Source organism: Scyliorhinus canicula, chromosome 3 (assembly GCF_902713615.1).
Source record: "Scyliorhinus canicula chromosome 3, sScyCan1.1, whole genome shotgun sequence".
In the NCBI taxonomy this organism is placed as follows: domain Eukaryota; kingdom Metazoa; phylum Chordata; class Chondrichthyes; order Carcharhiniformes; family Scyliorhinidae; genus Scyliorhinus; species Scyliorhinus canicula.
Window position 1 is genome coordinate 184,187,386 of NC_052148.1, and position 20,025 is coordinate 184,207,410.

At 46.2% G+C, this 20,025-nt stretch overlaps 1 protein-coding gene across 11 annotated transcripts in view; it reads right to left on the reverse strand.

Moving 5' to 3' along the window:
* The window catches only part of ndst3 (N-deacetylase/N-sulfotransferase (heparan glucosaminyl) 3), a 1,441,915-nt gene that overhangs the window by 1,318,204 nt on the left and 103,686 nt on the right, over nucleotides 1–20,025 (reverse strand). The window contains exon 1 of one of the 11 annotated variants that reach the window (XM_038791874.1): nucleotides 9,806–9,826. The exons of 9 other annotated variants lie outside the window; for them this stretch is intronic. The gene's annotated coding sequence lies outside the window, so the exon portion shown is untranslated. Of the gene's footprint in view, nucleotides 1–9,624; nucleotides 9,785–9,805; nucleotides 9,827–20,025 lie in introns of those variants that run through there. One more of the 11 variants, XM_038791868.1, reaches the window with a different exon arrangement.

Sequence of the window (20,025 nt, forward strand, 5' to 3'; positions counted from 1 at the left end):
TTCCAGAGGGCATGGACTCCCTTTAGATACCTAGGGGTGCACGTTGCCCGGGAGTGGGGGGGACTCCGTTGGTACATTTCTAGTTTGGTGGGGAGGGTGAAAGCTGATCTGGCAAGGTGGGATGATCTCCCTCTGTCACTGGCGGGTCAGGTACAGGCGGTTAAAATGAACGTGTTGCCGTGATTTCTGTTTATTTTCCAATGCCTGCTAATTTTCCTGCCAAAGGTATTTTTCAGAGAGATTGAGGGAAGGATTACTTCGTTCATATGGGGAGGGAAGGTGGCCAGAGTTAGAAAGTTTCTGCGACAGAGGGGAAGGCAGGCAGAGGGTTTGGGTCTTCCGAACCTGCTGCATTATTACTGGGCGGCGAATGTGGAGAAGGTGCGTAGCTGGGTCAGAGGTGTTGATTCCCAGTGGGTCAGAATGGAGGAGAGTGTGTGCAGGGGGTCGGGATTGAAGGCGCTAACAACAGCACCGCTCCCGATGGCCCCAGGGAAATACTCAGGCAGACCGTTAATAATAGCTTCATTGAGAAGTCGGAGGCAGTTTTGCCAACACTTCGGGTTGGGGGCAGGGCTAAGGGAAATTCCAATTCAGGGGTACCACAGAATTGAGCCAGGGAAGTGAGACGAAACTTTTTGGAAATGGGAGGAGAAGGGGATTAAGACACTAAAGATTTGTTTCTTGAGGGTCGGTGTGCAGGATTGAAGGAGCTGGAAGTGAAGTATGGGCTGGAGCAGGGGGAAATGTTTAGATACATGCAGGTTTGAGATTTTGCCATATAGGAGATGCAGAATGTCCCGGTGGAGCTGGCCTCCACATTGCTGGAGGAGGTGCTGATGACAGGGGGACTGGAGAAGTGGGTAGTGTCGGCGGTTTACGGGGCTATTTTGGAGGAGGAGAATGCACCACTGTAAGGGATCAAAGCAAAGTGGGAGGAAGAGTTGGGAGAGGGTATGGAGGAGGGGTTCTGGTGTGAGGTGCTCAGAGAGTGAACGCCTCCACCTCGTGTGCGAGGTTGGGGCTGATGTAGCTGAAGGTGGTATATGGAGCACATCTCACAAGAGCGAGGATGTGCCGGCTCTTTGAAGGGGTAGAAGATGTGTGTGAACATTGCGGGCCCTTTAGCACACTGGGCTAAATTGCTGGCTTTGAAAGCAGACCAAGCAGACCAGCAGCACGGTTCGATTCCCGTAACAGCCTCCCCGAACAGGCGCCGGAATGTGGCAACTAGGGGCTTTTCACAGTAACTTCATTTGAAGCCTAGTGGCGGGTGTGTTCACGGACATCTTCAACCTCTTCCTACTCCATTCCGAAGTTCCCACCTGCTTCAAGACCATCAACATCATACCCGTGACAAAGAAGAACCAGGCCACCTGCCTCAATGATTATTCTTCGATGGCCTTGACATCTATCATTTTGAAGTGCTTCGAGAGGTTTGTCATGAGATACATCAACTCCACATTCCCTGTAATGTTCTTGTCGAATGGCCTGATTTATATTACAAGAAGCTGCAAACGATTTATTAAAATTAACACTGGGTAAATTATATCCAAAACAACAGATGAATAACAGTAAGATCAAGAACAAGCAACCTTTCTCCAGCTTCCTCCAGCCAGTCTGAGGGGTCATCTGACTCTAACATTCACTTATATACCAATGGGACTCCTAGTGGTCAATCGGTGAATTACAACACAACCATGATATCACTAGACTCCCAGAATTCCTTGATCTACTGCAATTCGCAGACCACCACAACCGGTCCATATCGTACGCCATCTCCTTGCCCTACCCTCACTATTGAAGCATCTCGACAATAAGGACTCCTTATTGAGTCGGAGTACAGGAGGGAGATTGAGAACCTAGTGGAGTGGTGTAATGACAACAATCTATCCTTCATCATCAGCAAAAGTAAAGAGCTGGTCATTGACTTCAGGAGGCAAAGTATCGTACACACCTTTGTTTGCATCAATGGTGCCGAGCTGGAAATGGTTGACAGCATCAGCAATGGAACTACGGCAGCATGGTAGCATTGTGGATAGCACAAATGCTTCACAGCTCCAGGGTCCCAGGTTCGATTCCGGCTTGGGTCACTGTCTGTGCGGAGTCTGCACATCCTCCCCGTGTGTGTGTGGGTTTCCTCCGGGTGCTCCGGTTTCCTCCCACAGTCCAAAGATGTGCAGGTTAGGTGGATTGGCCATGATAAATTGCCCTTAGTGTCCAAAATTGCCCTTAGTGTTGGGTGGGGTTACTGGGTTATGGGAATAGGGTGGAGGTGTTGACCTTGGGTAGGGTGCTCTTTCTAAGAGCCGGTGCAGACTCGATGGGCCGAATGGCCTCCTTCTGCACTGTAAATTCTATGAAATATCTGCCCTGGTCCACCCATATCATGCACGATCAAGAAAGCACCTATACTTCCTCAGGAATGATGTGGGGATGCTGGTGTTGGACTGGGGTGAGAACAGTAAGAAGTCTTACAGCACCAGGTTAAAGTCCAACATGTTTGTTTCAAACACTAGCTTTTGGAGCACTGCTCCTTCCTCAGGTGAATGAAGAGGTATGTTCCAGAAACATATATATAGACAAATTCAAAGATGCCAGACAATGCTTAGAATGTGAGCATTTGCAGGTAATTGAATCTTTACAGATCCAGAGATAGGGGTAATCCCAGGTTAAAGAGGTGTGAATTGTCTCAAGCCAGGACAGTTGGTAGGATTTCGCAAGCCCAGGCCAGATGGTAGGGGATGAATGTAATGTGACATGAATCCCAGGTCCCGGTTGAGGCCGTAGTCATGTGTGCGGAACTTGGCTATAAGTTTCTGCTCGGCAATTCTGTGTTGTCACGCGTCCTGAAGGCCGCCTTGGAGAATGCTTACCCGGAGATTAGAGGCTGATTGCCTTTGACTGCTGAAGTGTTCCCCGGCTGGAAGGGAACATTCCTGCCTTCCTCAGGAAACTAAGGAAATTTGGCATGTTCAGATTGACTCTTACCGATTTTTGCAGATGCACCATATAAAGCATCCTAGTTAGTTCCTGGCCCTGGGTCACTGTCCATGTGGTGTTTGTACATTCTCATGTCTGTGTGGGTCTCACCCCCACAACCCAAAGATGTGCAGGGTATGTGGACTGGCCACTCTAAATTTCCCCTTAATTGGAATTTTTTTTCAAATTACCCGAGATAATTATCGAACCTTTCTTACAACCCTCTAATATTTCCTGGATTATACTGTGCCCCACTGTGCAACTACTATTTGGGGATCTACAAATTATTCCCACAAGGGACTTATCCCTTTGTTATTTCTGATTTCTACCCAGTCTGATTGCATGTCTTGATCTCCAGTGCCTATATTATTTCTCACTAGAGTACTGATCCCTTAAGCCACGACACCTTCTTTATCTTTCTGTCTATCCTTCCGAAATACTGAGTACCCTTGGATATTCAATTCCCATACCTGGGGAGGAATTCAACGACCCCCCGCTGGGTCAGAGAATCGCCCGGGGCCAGCACCAACCCCGCCCCAGCCGTGTACCGAATTCTCTGCCACCCGAGAATCAGCAGGGGCGGGAATCGTGCCGCGCCGGTTGGCGGGCCCCCCGAGGCGATTCTCCGGCCTGCGATGGGCTGACGTCCCGCCGCTGACAGGCCTCTCCCGCCGGCGTGGTTTAAACCACCGACCTGACCAGCGGGATTGGCGGTACGGAACAACTCCGGCGCGGGTCTAGCCCCTAAAGGTGCGGAGAATTCTGCACCTTTGGGGAGGCCTGAAGCCGGAGTGGTTGACGCCACTCCAATACGCCTGGAACCCCCGCCCCACCGGGTCGGGGAGAATCCCGCAACTGGTCTCCTTGTTAGCAAATCTCAGCAATCTATGTCTCTATTTGCACTGTCAACTCATTAATTTGTTCAAAATGTTTTGTGCATTCAGACAAAGCCTTTAAGTTCCTTCTATTATCAGCGGCTCGGTGGCGCAGTGGTTAGCATTGCTGCCTCATGGCGCAGAGGACCAGGGTTCGATCCCGGGCCACTGTTTGTGTGGATTTTGCACACTTTCCCCGTGTCTGCATGGGTCTCCTCCCCACAAAGATGTGCAGGTAGGTGGATTGGCCACACTAAATTGTACCTTAATTGGAAGTTTTTTAAAAATTCTCTTAAAAATATTTTCTTCTATTTTCAAATTTCCTCAATCTTGTCTGATTCTTTGGTGCAATATTAATTTTGCATGTTCTGTTCTCCACTTTTATTTTCTGCTAGCAATCCACCTCATCATTAACCTGCACTCCTAATTTGACCTTTAACTTTGATTTTCCAATCGTCCATAACCCCCCCCCCCCCCCCCCCCCCCCCCCCCCCCCCCCCGGCCCCTATTATTTAGTTTAAAGCCCTATCTACAACCCTAGCATGTGCTTCACAAGGACTCTGGTCCCAGCATGATTTAGGTGAAGACTGTCCCATCAGAACAGCTTCCTACTTCGCCAGTACTGATAGCAATGTCCAATGAAAGTTAACCCATTACTCCCACAACAACCTTGTAGCCACGCATTTATCTTATTGACCGTGTGCCAATTAATTTATGGCTGAGGTAGTAATACGAGATTATTACCTTAATTATTACCTTTTGGTATTGCCTAGCATCACATGGGCATTGGAGCAGTGGGCTAGTCAGTTTGGACTTCATCTGATCACCAGGAAAGCAGTGGCTGGAAATGGCTCATGGAATAGAAACCCCTCAGAGGTCCAGGCCATTGCAGTTAAGGAGTAGCAGCCTGTGCAGGAAGAGCTAAACATTGGGCAACAGGAGGCCAGAGGAGAGGGAAGAAGGGCACAAGGGAAAAGGAGAGACCAGACTGAACACAGGATCTATAGGCAGAAGCAAAGACACTATGAGCACCAATGGCAAGGAGGCTGTGACACTCTAGGCAGATGGTCACAAGCATCTGTGCCCTTGTTAGCTGTGGTCCTCTGCAGCATATCACTGCACACCAGCCAATCACCTAGATGATGGATGCTTTCTTATTAACGCCAGATAAAATATCAAAATGATAACTGATGAGGCATTGTGGGCACTGGGTTCTGGATTCAGTGTCTGGAACAGTCAGCTAGTACCTGTAATTCGCTCAGGCACATCTCTGGCTTCCCTGTGCCATCTCAGGTCCTTGTGGTGCAGTGGCAGACTTTGGCAAAAAAGCTTTGGTACAAACATGGCAGGAATTCATAAAGGCTCCATCCAAATCCACAGTCAAAAGTGCAGCAGAAGCATTGAAAAAAACACTGCATTCAATTTTCCCTCCAAGTCACACTCATCCTGACTTGGAATTATATCGCCATTCCTTCACCGTCGCTGGGTGAAAATCCTGGAACTCATTCCCTCACTGCACAGTGGTTATACCCATACCACACGGACTACACAAGTTCAAGAAGGCAGCGTACCATCACGTAGCCAGCCACGTCCACATTGCATAAATGAATTTTTAAAAACTTTTTTCCTTAGAACAAACAACAGCCTCAGCGGTGACTGCCATTGTTATTTGAAACCCGATTCAATTCATGCTCCCATTAGCTTTAATCGGAGAGCAAACCTGACTCCATCTCAATTGAGAGTTCACTGCCGGGAAAATCCGAAACTCAATTTCCCACCGGTGGCAGGTTTCCAAAACAAAGAAAGATCTGGCTCCTGTTTCCTGTCTCCAAGGAGAAAATCCATCCCCTTACATTCCCTTAATGGTTCAAAACTATTTTTATTTGTGGGCTCGTAACACAAGAGCAACTCCAAACATTTAAGAAAAGCGATGTTTTTAAAAAGTCACAATTCTGACTTTATTTTTGCCCTTCACATATACCATGAAAATGTGCTGAGCAGTGGGACTCCAAGCCAGAAGGGCACTGCTTCTATTTAATTTATACTCCAACGCCACTACTGTAGTCAGAGTTTGCATTAATAGCAACTCTGTGATGTAAAAAAGAAGTTGGCTTGATTTGAACCAAGCTGATCACATTGAATCCACAGTTGGAACTGAGCTATTTTATCCACTATATTCTGTGTCAAAATCATTAGGAAAAATAATCACTTGTCACTCGCCAAGGTTGTAGCAACATTTAATGGAAAGGAGAAGATAACAGGTCAGTGTTAAGAATGTTAAATACAAATGCCTCCCATGTATTATTCTACACTCTTTTAAAAAATCTATCCTTGAAAAAAATATCCACCTTTTGAAAGCTCACTCAGCCTGTAAATAATTTTCACACACTGGAAAAAAACCAAATAGATGCGGAGGGGTCTATCTACTTTTTCACAGACAACATAGATCACTTACAGGGCTTTAAAGAATGATTTTTTTTCTCAAGAATGTGCCATTAAAGAGAGAAAAGCAATAAATAAGACAAGTCCTTTTCATCAAAGTAATGACCTCTTGAATTACAATCAGCAAAAAACAGCAGTGGGCTGCAAAATGCTACTCAAAAGTTATAAACTCTGGTATAATTGATTTAAAAATCACAATCCACACCCAAGTATACAACAGAAGATTTAACTGTCTGAATATGGGGGGTACAATTTAACATTCCTGCAGAAGATGTTAATAACTATCTTTCAACCCTTTAATCTATTGTGTTGTTGGAACACATGCACTGTCACGGTATTTTCTTTTATACAAAAGAAATAAACATTTGAGGGCAGCACGGTAGCAGAGGGCAGCACGGTAGCATGGTGGTTAGCATAAATGCTTCACAGCTCCAGGGTCCCAGGTTCAATTCCCGGCTGGGTCACTGTCTGTGCGGAGTCTGCACGTCCTCCCCGTGTGTGCGTGGGTTTCCTCTCGGTGCTCCGGTTTCCTCCCACAGTCCAAAGATGTGCGGGTTAGGTGGATTGGCCATGCTAAATTGCCCTTAGTGTCAAAGTAAGGTTAATGGGGAGGGGGGGGGGGGGTTACTGGTATAGGGTGGATACATTAGGCTTGAGTAGAGTGACCATTGCTCGGCACAACATCGAGGGCCGAAGGGCCTGTTCTGTGCTGTAATGTTCTATGTTCTATTGTCACCTTTGTCAGTAACTCTGTTGGATCTGGCTTGGCCTCAACATATATTGAGTGTCTGAAGTAACCTTGACCAAGGATGGCAAGTTATGCAGTACCATAACCACTAACTACTTTGTGAGAATGCAAGGGAATATAATTCACCAGTTTGCGGTTAAATGAGGACAAAAGTACTAAAGTGTGAAACTAAATCCAGATTGCATCTAAAATCATTACTAATTTATTAAGACAACCCAAAGAACTGAAACATAGAGGTAAACATATTGCTGTTATTTATTTGATCTTAGTATGCGTGTGATCCTGTCAAGGGCAGATTTGTTGCCCATCACTATGCTGAGAAGGTGGTGGTAGATCCTTTCCTGGAATTGCACTCAATGGGCGATGGCACGCTGATGATACTGTTAGGTAGGGAATTGCTGGGGAAATTATCTACTAAACTGGCAGCATGACTTCACAAATACAATTGTCAAACACAGCATTAGCTTAAATTCCATTATTATTATTATTGTTTGTTTGAAGAATCAGAATCTAAAAATATCCCTTCTCTCTCCATCTCTTGGGCTGATTTCTCCGTGAATCAGCGCGATGGCCCGAACTCGGCGGCAAAAACGGCGCGAATCACTCCGGTATCGGGCCCCCCGAAACGTCGTGAGTTCTCTGGCCGGGAATGGGCTAGTAGCGGCGTGATGCCATTTGCAACGGCGTCACCCATCACGGACATGCGCACCGTCAGTGACACCACGTGGCGTCACTGCACAAGAGATGCCCCCCTCCGGAGACCCGGCAAAATGACCGCCCGCCGCGCAGCGCTAAGTGAGACCCCCCCACTGCATGCCCACCTTTCCCCCTTCCCCTAGTCCCCCTTCCCCCATATCCACCCTTCCACCATATCCCCCTTTCCCCATGTCCCCCCTTCCCCTATATCCCCCCATATCCTACTTCCCCCATATCCCCATGGACATTCCAGGGCGGTTACGAGCCAGGGACAGACCCGGAGCACCAGGCGGACGCCGCCCACATGTGTAGTGTGAGTGCGGCGACGCCGGCGGGCCATACCCAGCGACGAGGAGGGCAGCCACTGCAACAGGCCCCCGTCACAGCCGGCCCAGGACACTGACGCGCAGGACACTGACACACAGGACCCCAACACACAGGACCCTAACACACAGGACACCGATGTCCAGTCTCAGCAGGCAATGCCCCAGTCTCTGCAGTCCATCGCTGAGGGCATCGGCGCCATTGCCCAGGTGCTGGCCGGTGTCGCCCAGGCTGCAAACTTGCAGACCCGTGTTGATACCAGGGCGCACCTCCAGGACTGGCAGCGCCAGGTGTCGGGGGGGCGTTGGGTGCTCGGTCCGTTGGCATCCCCGACCCATGTAGAGGCCTGGGGGCCATCGAGCACCCAGCAGGAGGAGGACATGCTAAGGGCCCCTTCCGGGTCCCCTGTAGGGAAGGTCCCAGAACACCGCAACACCTCAGACTCCACCCTCCCCCCCTTCCGTCTCAGGTGCACCTGGCGGGCAATGGGCAAGACAGGCTGGCAGCTCGCCATCCCAGTCACCCGAGCTGCAGCCTGGCCCATTGACCTGGCCAATGCTTACCCCTTTAATCAACATCACATCATTGCTGTTTGTGAGGCGCTTGCTCAATGAAAGTTGATGGGTGGGATTTTCCAGTCACACCCACCCCAGGACTGGAACCCAAGGTGAACAGACATTTTGCTGTCTATTGAATTTTCCATCCCGCCCATGATGATTCCCGTGGCGGCAGGATTTCCGCTGGCGCATTTCTGACATTACAACAGTGACTATACTTCAAAAGTACTTAATTGGCTGAAAAGTACTTTGAGATGTCTGGTAATCTTGAAAGTCACTATATGGATGCAAATATTTTTTTCTTTGTGTACAGATACTGATACTGGGAACATGGAGCCTTGTACACCGAATTGCATCATTTTAAAGAGCAGGAAATCAGAGTCCCAAAACTGAAAAGCATTAGGACATAGGCTAGGTAGAGTAGGTGGATGGGGTTATGTCAAATGAGCATCAGATACGACTTAAACACTTAAGTCCAAACAATGCTGTTCAAAAATATTGCACAACCACTTAATGCATTTGCATTAAATTCCTCTATTCAATATTTTTATGGGAAGACATTAACACATGTATTTCAAAATAGGTTAATACCATTGTTAAATGAGACAAAAAGGAATTTCATACATTCGTACAATATAGCAGTCCAACTTCGAGTTTTTTAAACCATCCCACTACAGCCTGTGCATGAACACTGATTTGAAACTAAAGTCCTCCATGTCCTGAAATAATGGAAGGAAATGTAAATGCATTTCAAATTTAAAAAATATTAATTGTCGGGTATAAGTGCTATAATTAAAACTGATGGAGAGGGTCGATGAAATTTATGACCACAGGGGCCACTGAAAGCTGAAGAATTAACACAAAAATGAAAATAATCGCAACACAACTGCAGAAGCGAACTGAAAGATTTGACTGCCAATTACAGGCTACCAATTCTCATCAATGCACCATGATTCTCACTGAATAATGAGTATCAAGAGAAGACAAAGCTTTCACTTACATTCACTGGGTAAAATCGCTGATATTTGCATGCCATCATGAATTACTTCAAGTACAATACATAATTTATATAAATTCATTGGTTAATTAAAAGTGCAATCATGAAGTATCACTCTTGTTAGCTAGCATATTTCTTTTTAACATACTGTAGCTGCATTCAGTAATAGGTATGATGGCCTTACCATTACATCTGTACTCCAATTAATCTGTAGATTAAGTAGAACAAACCGAGCACAATTGGATTAGGGAATGGATTTCCTGTTATCTAAATATAAAACATAATATGCTGACTGGCTAGCAAAGTGAATTAGTATTGTCCTTTTACCTGTTGGATTTGGTGACTTGAGATTTTGTACCCATTCCAGTGATACTCATAAAGATTTCTTCTCTCTGCTGACTGCAATCATTTGCCTGAAATAATGGGCAGGGTTTTCCGTTACGGCGACTGTGTTCTCCTGCCGGAGCTGAATTGCAACCTGTTTACAATCCCCCGAGTAATCTAAAATTTTGTTCTGCCCTAAAGTAAGTCAACACAATTCTGATAACATGCTGCATTTTGTATCAGAGGCATGGGAATCGTGAGCCTCATCAAAATAAACATAAGAAAGTAAGAATTGGGAGTAATGCAAAACAGGCTGTTGACTCACTTAAGCCTGTTTCATTACTCCTGCAATGTCTTTACAAATCACTAAAGAGAATAGCTAAAGTAAATGCTGGATCTTTAGAGGACAATATGGTGAGGTAATAATGGGGAACACAGAGATAGTGGATGCACAGAACCAATATTTGTCTCTGTCTTCACAATAGTGGATATTAAAGGTTTTCCAAAAATTGCAGTTAATGCAAAGGAACAATAACCATCGCTGGGTAGATGGTATTGAATAAACTAATTGGATTAAAGGCACATTACTCTCTGGGATCTGATGGCCTGCACACTAGGCTATTAAAGGAGGTGGCAGCAGAGGTAATGGGTACGATCCAATGGCCATGCTGCGCTGGAAAAGCAACTCGCTGTGGCACAGCATGGCTGTTGAAACTCAGGAGACCCTGTCCCCCCGGGATCTACCTGGCTCACACTGCCTTGCCAGATTCAATGCAATCTCACGAGATGTTGTGATGTGAACCCTGCCCACAATGGGTGGGATAGCTTTTTGGCAAATCTACACATTCGAGCGAAGCAGTAAGCCTCACTCTAATGTGAAGATTGCCGAGGTACCTGAGGCTTTGGGATTCAATCCCTTTGCCTCACAGACCACAAATGGGGACCAGACGGAACAGCACTCGTTATAGGTCTCCCAGGCGATTGGAAACTCCCAGCTGCATGTCCTTTGGACAGGGTAGTGCCCTGGCATTGCTGGTTCCATCTGGGTACCCTGGCAGTGCCAGCCTGGCACTTTAGCAGTGCCATCTGGGTGCCAGCCTTGCCACTGGCATGGGCACCCCAAGCTGTCATTTTCTTGGGGTCTGCGATCAGGCCGGGGTTGCCCATCATGGGTGTTGAGGTGTTCCCTCAGTGCGTTCAGTCGGGGAAATATATTGGAGATTGTTTTGGGGCCTTGGAGATCACTCGCTACAATGGGGAGTTCCAGCCAGTGGAGCTCCTCACTTTACAAAACGGGGTTATGTGCGGGCATTTCCCATTCAGACCCCTTATTTAGCACGAGTCCCTTTGAATAACCATGTGTTTCACCGCACTGCAAGTACCATGAAACACGCGGCTGAATGCGCTCGTGAGGGGTCTTTGTTCCCATTTGCGAGAATCGCGTCCAGTGGATGTATTGGTTATGATATTTCAAAGTTCCCTGGATTCAGGAAAGGTCCCGGTGGATTGGAAACACACCAATGTGATGCCCCTCATGAAAAAGGGAGGGATGCAACGAGTAGGAAACGATCGGCCGGTTAGCTTGATCACTGTGGTGGGGCAGCTGCTGGAATCAATCATTAAGGAGGAGGTAACTGAACATTTAGAAAGACAAAGCTCAATCCACCAGCATCAGCATGGTTGTATGAAGGTTAAGTCATGCTTAACAAACTTCCTTGAGTTCTTTGAGGATGCAACACGCAAGGTGGACAATGGGGAACCTGTGGACGTGGTATACCCAGACTTCCAGAAGGCGTTTGACAAGGTGCCGCAAAAATGGTGAGATTGCAGGGGATTGAGAGTAGAGTACTAGATTAGATTGAGGATTGGCTGACTGTCAGAAAGCAGACGGTTGGGATAAATGGGTCCTTCTCTGTTAATGCAAAGGAATAATAACCATCGCTGGGTAGATGGTATTGAATAAACTAATTGGATTAAAGGCACGAACTGGCGAACTGTAACTAGTGGGGTGTCACAGGGGGCAGTCCCCTGACCTAACCTGTTGATAATCTATACAAATGATCTGCAAGCAGGCAGAGTGTAACGTAGCAAAATTTGCGGATGATACTAAAATAGGTGGGAAAGCAGGCAGTGAAGATCAAACAAAGCGTTTGCAGATGGATGTAGATCGGCTGAGAGAATGGGCCAAAATTTGGCAGATGGAGTTCAATATGAATACGTGTGAGGTTATCCATTTTGGCTTTAAAAAAATAGAAAGACAAATTATTGTCTAATGGAAAGCAGATAAAAAATGCATCTGGTCAGAGGGATCCGGGAGTCTTTGTTCATGAATCGCATAAAATCAGTACTCAGGTACAGCATGTAATAAAAAAGGCAATTTTAGTGTTTATTGCAAAGAGAATGGAGTATAAAAGTAGAGAAGTGTTGTTGCAATTGGATAGAGTGTTGGTGAGACCACGTCTGGAGTATTTTGTCTGGTTTCAGTCTCCTTATTTGAGGAAGGATGTGATGGCATTGGAAACAGTTCAGAGGAGGTAGACGAGATTGATTTTGGGAATGAAAGCGTTTAAAAGAATGAGAGGGGATCTGATTGAGATATATAAAATACTAAAGACATTGATAAAGTAAACATAGACCAAATGTTTCCCCTTGTGGGGCAATCTAGAATGAGAGGTCATGGATACAGGTTGAGAAGCAGTAGATTTAGAACTGAGATGAGGAGGATCTACTTCTTGCAAACGGTGGTGAATTTGTGGAACTCGGTGCCCCATAGTGCGGTGAAGTTTGAATCATTAAATGGTTTCAAGAAGGCAATAGATATATTTCTGATTTAAAAATGGGTTAAAGGGATATGGGGAACAGGTAGGGAGGAGGATCTGAGACCAGGAAGAGATTAGCCATGATCTGATTCAATGGCAGAGCAGGCTCAAAGGCTGAATTGCTTACTTCTGCTCCTAATTCCGCATGTTCTGCATGCTTGGTTCACCCCAGATAGGCTGCAAATTCACAGGGTATACATAATTTGTATGGCAGTTCCTGGGTAAGGGGAAACAATCCAGCTCTTCAGTTAAGGCTGTATGATTTTTTGTGTGACGTGTATCATTGTTTGAAAAATTCAGATCACCATCTCAATCTAGATATCTGATTGACAAACCTTAAGGAGCAATGACGAACATGATTTTCAATGGGAATCAATTAGATTTGTTCCAGCAAAGTGAGGGAAGCCTTGGGTTGTGCAGTATACAGTACAGCAGATTGTGATATGCGATTGAGTTTTTTTGAAGAGGTGACAAAGAAAATTGATGAGGGAGGGGCTGTGGATGTAGTTTATATGGACTTTAGCAAGGTGTTTGAAAAGTTCAGATCTCCATTATCAGAAGATCATGGCAGACTAGTACAAAAACTAAAATTCCATGGGATTCGGGGTGGGCTGGCTAGATACAGAACTAACTTGGTTATAGAAGACAGAGAGTAGCAGTGGAAGGGTGTTTTTCAGAATGGAGATCTGTAACTAGTGGTATTCCACACGAATCAGTACATGGACCTCTGTTGTTTGTAGTATATATAAATGATCTGGAGGAAAATGTGCTTGGATGATTAGTACGTTTGCAGATGACACAAAGATTGGCGGAGTTGCTGGTAGTGCCGAGGATTGTCAGAGGATACAACAGGATATCGATAGATTGGAGACTTGGGCACAGAAATGGCAGATGGAGTTTAATCCGGACAAATGTGAGGTTATGCATTTTGAAGGATCAAATCTAGGTTTGAATTATACTGTAAATGACAGAACCCTTAGGAACATTAACATACAGAGGGATCTGGACATGAAGGTCCACAGTTCCCTGAAAGTGACAACACAATGGCCAAGGTGATTAAGAAGGCATATGGTGCGCTTGCCTTCATCTGCCGGGGCATTGAGTACATGAGTTGGAAAATCATGTAGCAGCTAGATAAAACATTGGTTAGGCCGCATTTGGAGTATTGCATGCAGCAATGTCATCTTATTATCAGAGGGATGTGGAAGCTTTGGAGAGAGTGCAAAGAAGGTTAATCAGGATGTTGCCTGGTCTCAAGGATGTTGGCTGTGAGGAGGGGTTAAATAAACTAGGATTGTTTTCACTGGAAAGACGGAGGCTGAGGGGAGGCCTGATCGAGGTCTACAAAATTATGTGAGGAGACAGGGTGGATAGTCAAAGGCTTTTTCCAAGGTTGGAAGTGTCAGTTACAAGGGGGCACAGTTCAGCAAAAAGTGGAGAGGATTCTGGAAGTTGCAGAGGGATTTGGATAGTTTATGTGAGTGGGCTGGGGTCTGGCAGATGGAATACAATTTTGACAAATGTGAGGTTATCCATTTTGGTAGGAATAACAGCAAAAGGGATTATTATTTAAATGATAAAATATTAATACATGCTGCGGTGCAGAGGGACCTGGGTGTCCAAGTGCATGAGTCACAAAAAGTCGGTTTACAGGTGCAACAGGTGATTAAGAAGGCAAATGGAGTGTTGTCCTTCATTTCTCGAGGGATGGAGTTTAAGACTAGGGAGGTGTAAGGTATTAGTGAGGCCACACTTGGAGTTTTGTGTTCAATTTTGCGATCCTTACCTGAGAAAGGACGTACTGGCGCTGGAGGGTGTGCAGAGGAGATTCACTGGGTTAATCTCAGAGTTGAGGGGGTTGGATTACAAGGAGAAGTTGAGTAGACTGGGACTGTACTCGTTGGAATTTAGAAGGATGAGAGGGGATCCTATAGAAACATATAACATTATGAAGGAAATAGATAGGATAGAAGCGGGGAGGTTGTTTCCACTGGCAGGCGAAAGCAGAACTAGGGGGCATAGCCTCAAAATAAGGGAAAGTAGATTTAGGACTGAGCTCAGGAGTAACTTCTTAACCCAAAGGGTTGTGAATCTATTGAATTCCCTGTCCAGTGAAACAGTTGAGGCTCCTTCATTCAATGTTTTAAAGATAAAGATAGATATTTTTTTTAAAGAATAAAGGAATAAAGGGTTATGGTGTTCGGGCTGGGAAGTGGAGCTGAGTCCACAAATGATCAGCCATGATCTCATTGAATGGCAGAGCAGGCGCGAAGGGCCAGATGGCCTACTCCTGCTCCTAGTTCTTATGATCTTATGTTCAGGGTGAGAGGGGGAAAGTTTAAGGGGGATATGCTGAGTAAGTTTATCATGCAGAGAGTGGTGGGTGCCTGGAACGCGCTGCCAGAGGATGTTGTTGAAGCAGGCAACATTTAAGAGGCATCTGGATGGATACATGAATAGGGAGGAAATCGAGGGATACGGATCGAGTAAGGGCAGAAGGATTTTTTTAAGTTTGGGCATCATGATGAGTACAGGCTTGGAGGGAGGAAGGGCCTGTTCCTGGGCTGTACTTTTCTTTGTTATTTGTTCTCTCTTTGTGACAAACAAGGGGAAGCCTCTGAGCTCGTGGTGTAGCAAAATAATCCAACTATGGATTCATCTGCTCTTTTAACACCCAAGACACGTATTCAAAATTTAAAAAGAGACAATCCTAATTTAAGAAAAACATGAATTCCTGCAAAACTGGCAGTTACACATAAAGCCTCAAAGCAGATACCATTTTCATTTAGCAAATGAAGTAACATTTTTGTTGACTCTGGATATTGTGCATTAGTCCCTTCTCTCACTCCCATGTTTTAACAAATCAGCAGTTACATAAAAAGACAAATAACAGTGAACATTTCAAAATTAAACAGAGCAGTTATTGCAGCTCTGGACCAAGAGATTCAGAGATTTGCAGGTTAATCTCGGGCTGCATGCCAGCTGCAGCTATTCCAGGCACCATTTCTCATCTGTGTCAGAAAGGTGCTTAAAAAAAGAGAATTAGATGTCCATGGAAGGACTAATGGAAAGGATCTAGAGACTTTGACACTATCTCCTCATTAAAACATGCCGAGGTGTCTGCTCTACAATGGCTCCTGTCTCCTCAGCACCAAATACCCAAAGTGGCCACTTCCGTCCAGGACAGAATTCATAAAATGCAATAAATTTCATTGTGTTATTTGGTAGTACGGAACATAAGTATTGCTGAAAAAAAAGAGACAAATTATGGCCTCAACTTAACAGTAAAAATAAACAAAATCCCATTTTGGGCACATTTAGCAGCATCTGCAGTGCCGAGAATGACCCTGCTATCAAACGGGACTCTTTTTTTGGCCTCGGCAAGGCCACGCTTAGCTTCATTTGCTGGAAGAGACCGGGACCATTTGTAAATGGCCCCTGGTCGCCCCAATCTCGGGACCTCCCCAACGCCCCAATATACATGTTATGGGGTCCTCAAGCTCCCCATCACCCCATCTCATAAGGGCAGGGCAACCCTAGGTCTGGGACCAATCCCTGGCAGTGCCACCCGGGCAACCAACCAATCATCTTACCGCTTTCCTGTAACATCAGTCTTGAAATTTTTATTAAACTCAGCACACTGCTTGACAGCTCCCAAGTCTTGAGAAGGCACCTCGCAGGTCCGGCTCCTCTCCCGCTCTTTTTAAACTCCTGCCTCCTCTCACTCTCTGTTTAAACTCCCGTCTCCTCTCACGCTCTTTCAGAATTTCCAGCTTCTCTCCCGGCTCTATTTAAACTCCTGGCGCCTGTCACTCTCTTTTTAAACTCTGCCTCTTTTTAAACATCCGGCTCCTCTCGCGTTCTTTGTGAACTCCCGGCTCCTCTTGCCCTCTCTGTCTAGTCCATAGAATCTCGACAGTGCAGAAGGAGGCCACTCAGCCCATCAAGTCTGCACCGACCCTCCAAAAGAACATTCTCCCCTGGCCCATTCCCCAGCCCTAGCCTCATAACCCTACGCATTAAGCATGGCCAATGCATTATATGCAAACATGCAGCCAATGAACACCAAGAATAGGGCACGACCAATGAGCAATCAGGACACTCAGGGGTGGTATCTCACTATGAAAGGGATGAGGCACTCACACTCCGCCTCTTTCCACAGACCAACATCTACAGAGTGAGACAGGGTGGATCCTCAGCATCACACCCCAGCACGTGGCTTAGAGCAAGGCTGGTTCAGTTAGACTGAGTTACTACATTTAGATTAGCAGAGAATCGAACTCATTGAGAACTGTGCTAACAGTTCAATAAATCACATTGAACTCACTTCAAAGCCTGGAGCATCTTTTGCTCAAAACTGCATCATGTGGCAGCTTGTGTTATTCCAAATTACATAACACAACAGCCAATCCACCTAATCTTGGGATGAAACCAGAGCACCTGGAGGAAACCCATACAGACATGGGCAAAACATGTAACTCCGCGCAGACAGTGTCCCAAGGCCAGAATTGAACCTGGGCCCCTGGCGCTGTGAAGCAGCAGTGTTAACCGCTGTGTCATCGTGCCGCATGCTGATGTTTTCTAAGTGTTCTGTGTTACAACCCCAGTTGATGCAGGTGGAGCAAGCAGTTAGAAGGCAAATTATATGTTGGCCTTCATTGCAAGAGGACATGAGTGAGGAACAAGGATGTCTTAATTGAGTAGAAAATTGGCAAAATCTGTGGGACCAACCCTGAAAGGCACTCGCCTAAGGTCTCCTTGGGTTGATCAGGTGAGTGCATATTAGAGTGTGACTGCCCCCCTGACTGCCCACTCCCATCCCGTTCCCCCCCCACTCCCCTGCCCTGCAGGTTCCCCCCTCGATGTCCTCTGTGCTCACCCCCACCACACATAACGAGAACGACCCCCATGGCTCCCCTGATGAGCCACCCCAGCACTGCCCCTTGGCCCAGGTCAGCACTGCTAGGTTGGCACTGTGCCACATTACTATATCTATTGTTAAAATGTATAATTTATTATATATTAAAATTATTGGGTGAATTGTAGCATTCCACTTCTAAATGTATTTATAATTCCATTCAGTCTCTGTCAATGACAATTTCATTATAAATTTGCAACATACAGTTGTAGTACCAGGTTTGCCTGTAGGTGGTGCTGCAATAGGGAATTCCACTGTAATTAAATGTTCTGCCAGTTCTTTGTTTCTGAATTAATGTTACATGACTGACTCCCACGCACTAAATGTAATTTAATCTAATGCTGTGCCTGTGACAAGGGAGCAGGAGCAGTAATTGCCAAAGAAAATGAAATATCCAAACCATTTCTTGTGCCCCCTGGGACGAGCACACAGATGCCTTTTTTTCAGTATAGAACTGTTAATGATCACCCATCAAGCTTTCCCTGAAGGCCTGTGAAACATCCCTGTTCAAATCCTCTTCATTGTCTCCCTCAGTTAATGCCCTCCTTCATACTATTTTACACCTTCGCTGAAAAATTCATTGGTTGGTTAGTATTTCACCTTATCTGAATCAGCAAACCTCCCAGATCAGGACATAACAGGATTGTACACCCTGGTTGTCAGCATCCACCTGTTATAATTCATTCATGTGTAAATTGGTTTATATCAATTGGAATTAAGGTAAATCCCCACCAAAGCAGCCTGAGTTCTGGCTGAGCCGTTATCACCTTTGAATGCTGGCGAACAAGTGTTTGTTTCCTTTTGGACCTATGGGGCTAAATTTTATGGCCCTGTCACAGAGGGGCCTCAGAAAATGCAGAGCACCATTCAAAAGTTCACTGACTTCGGTGGGAGCAGAAAATCCCGCCGGCAGAAAGCCCCACCAATGGAACTGGATTCTCCGGTCCCCCAGACACATGTTTCTCAGCGGCACGCCGCGCGCTGGCGGCGGGATTCTCTACTCCGGCTGCTTGTCAATGGGATTTCCTATTGAAGCCATCCCATGCAGCTGGGAAACATGTGGGCAGATGTGCGCTGCCGGTAGGAACAGAGAATCCCAACAGCTGGAGAATTCCGGCCATAATGTCTGAATTTGTCTTTTTAGTCGTCTCTTATTTCTTGGGTGCGCACAGTATCCACTCATTGCTATTTTCCCTTTTGCCATTTCCGAGAATGTCATCACCAGCTCTGAAATGAGGCCAAGCATTAGCATCTCTCATCCCACTTCTCCAACCCCCCCTCCCCAAACCCGAGTTAAACTGGTGCCACTCCACCCTCCCCTGATGCCTGATAACCAACCCACCCTATTGTAGTTAATAAGGAACCTCGAAAAAGTGGGTCAAAAGTAGTTTATTTCCTATTCACAGCTAGGAACAACAGCAACTAAGCAACAGTCCCAAGACCCAGCCAGGACCATTCTGAGATGTCGGCTCCTTTTATTTCGGGAGATTAACATGTCCACTACCTGGATTTCCATGTTGGATCCTGCATTCTCCACTTCACGCATCTCGTCCGAGCCCTTATTGGGGTAATGCCCCCAGGCTTACTTGTGCCGGGCCAGCGGGGCTGGAAGACTGTTCCTCCGGTGGTGTGTGTCCTGACACTGACCCCCTGCTCCGGAGGTTGTCTCGGTGCTTCTGCATTGTCCATTCTCATGTCTTTATCGAGTATGATACCATCCAATCTGTTTCACCATGGTCCCTGGAATCCACCGGGCACCGTCTCCGAAGTTTAGGACGCATGCTGCAACCCCCGGTCGGAAACGTCTGGCCTGCATCCATCTGCTTTGGTACCGTCTCTGAAGGTCTTGACTCCTTTTTAATTTCCCGCTAATATCGGGAATGTAAGAATAAAATGGTTTCTCAGCCTCTGGCCCATCAACCATTCAGCCGGTGCAACTCCGGTCATAACTTGACATATGGTCCGATAGCTGAACAAAAAGTGCACCAGCCTTGCCGCCACGGATCCCATGGTCTGTTTCCTCATCCCCTTCTTAAAGGTCGGTACTGCTCGTTCAGCCAGACCATTTGGGGATGGATGGTATGGGGCTGTCCGGATATGCTTCACCCCGTGTTTCTTCGTAAAGCTTGCAAACTCCACGCTGATGAACGGCTACCGTTGTCCGTGACTGATTCCTCTGGGGTGCCATGCGTACTAAATGAGAGTCATAGCATCTTGACAGCAGCCTTTGAAGTGGTTTTGTTGGATTTTTGTTGGACATTTGTTGGATGTCTAGCCATTTAGAGTAGGCATCCTCTATCAGCAATTTGAACATTGAAAAGGCCCGTACCAGCCTCCCCGAAC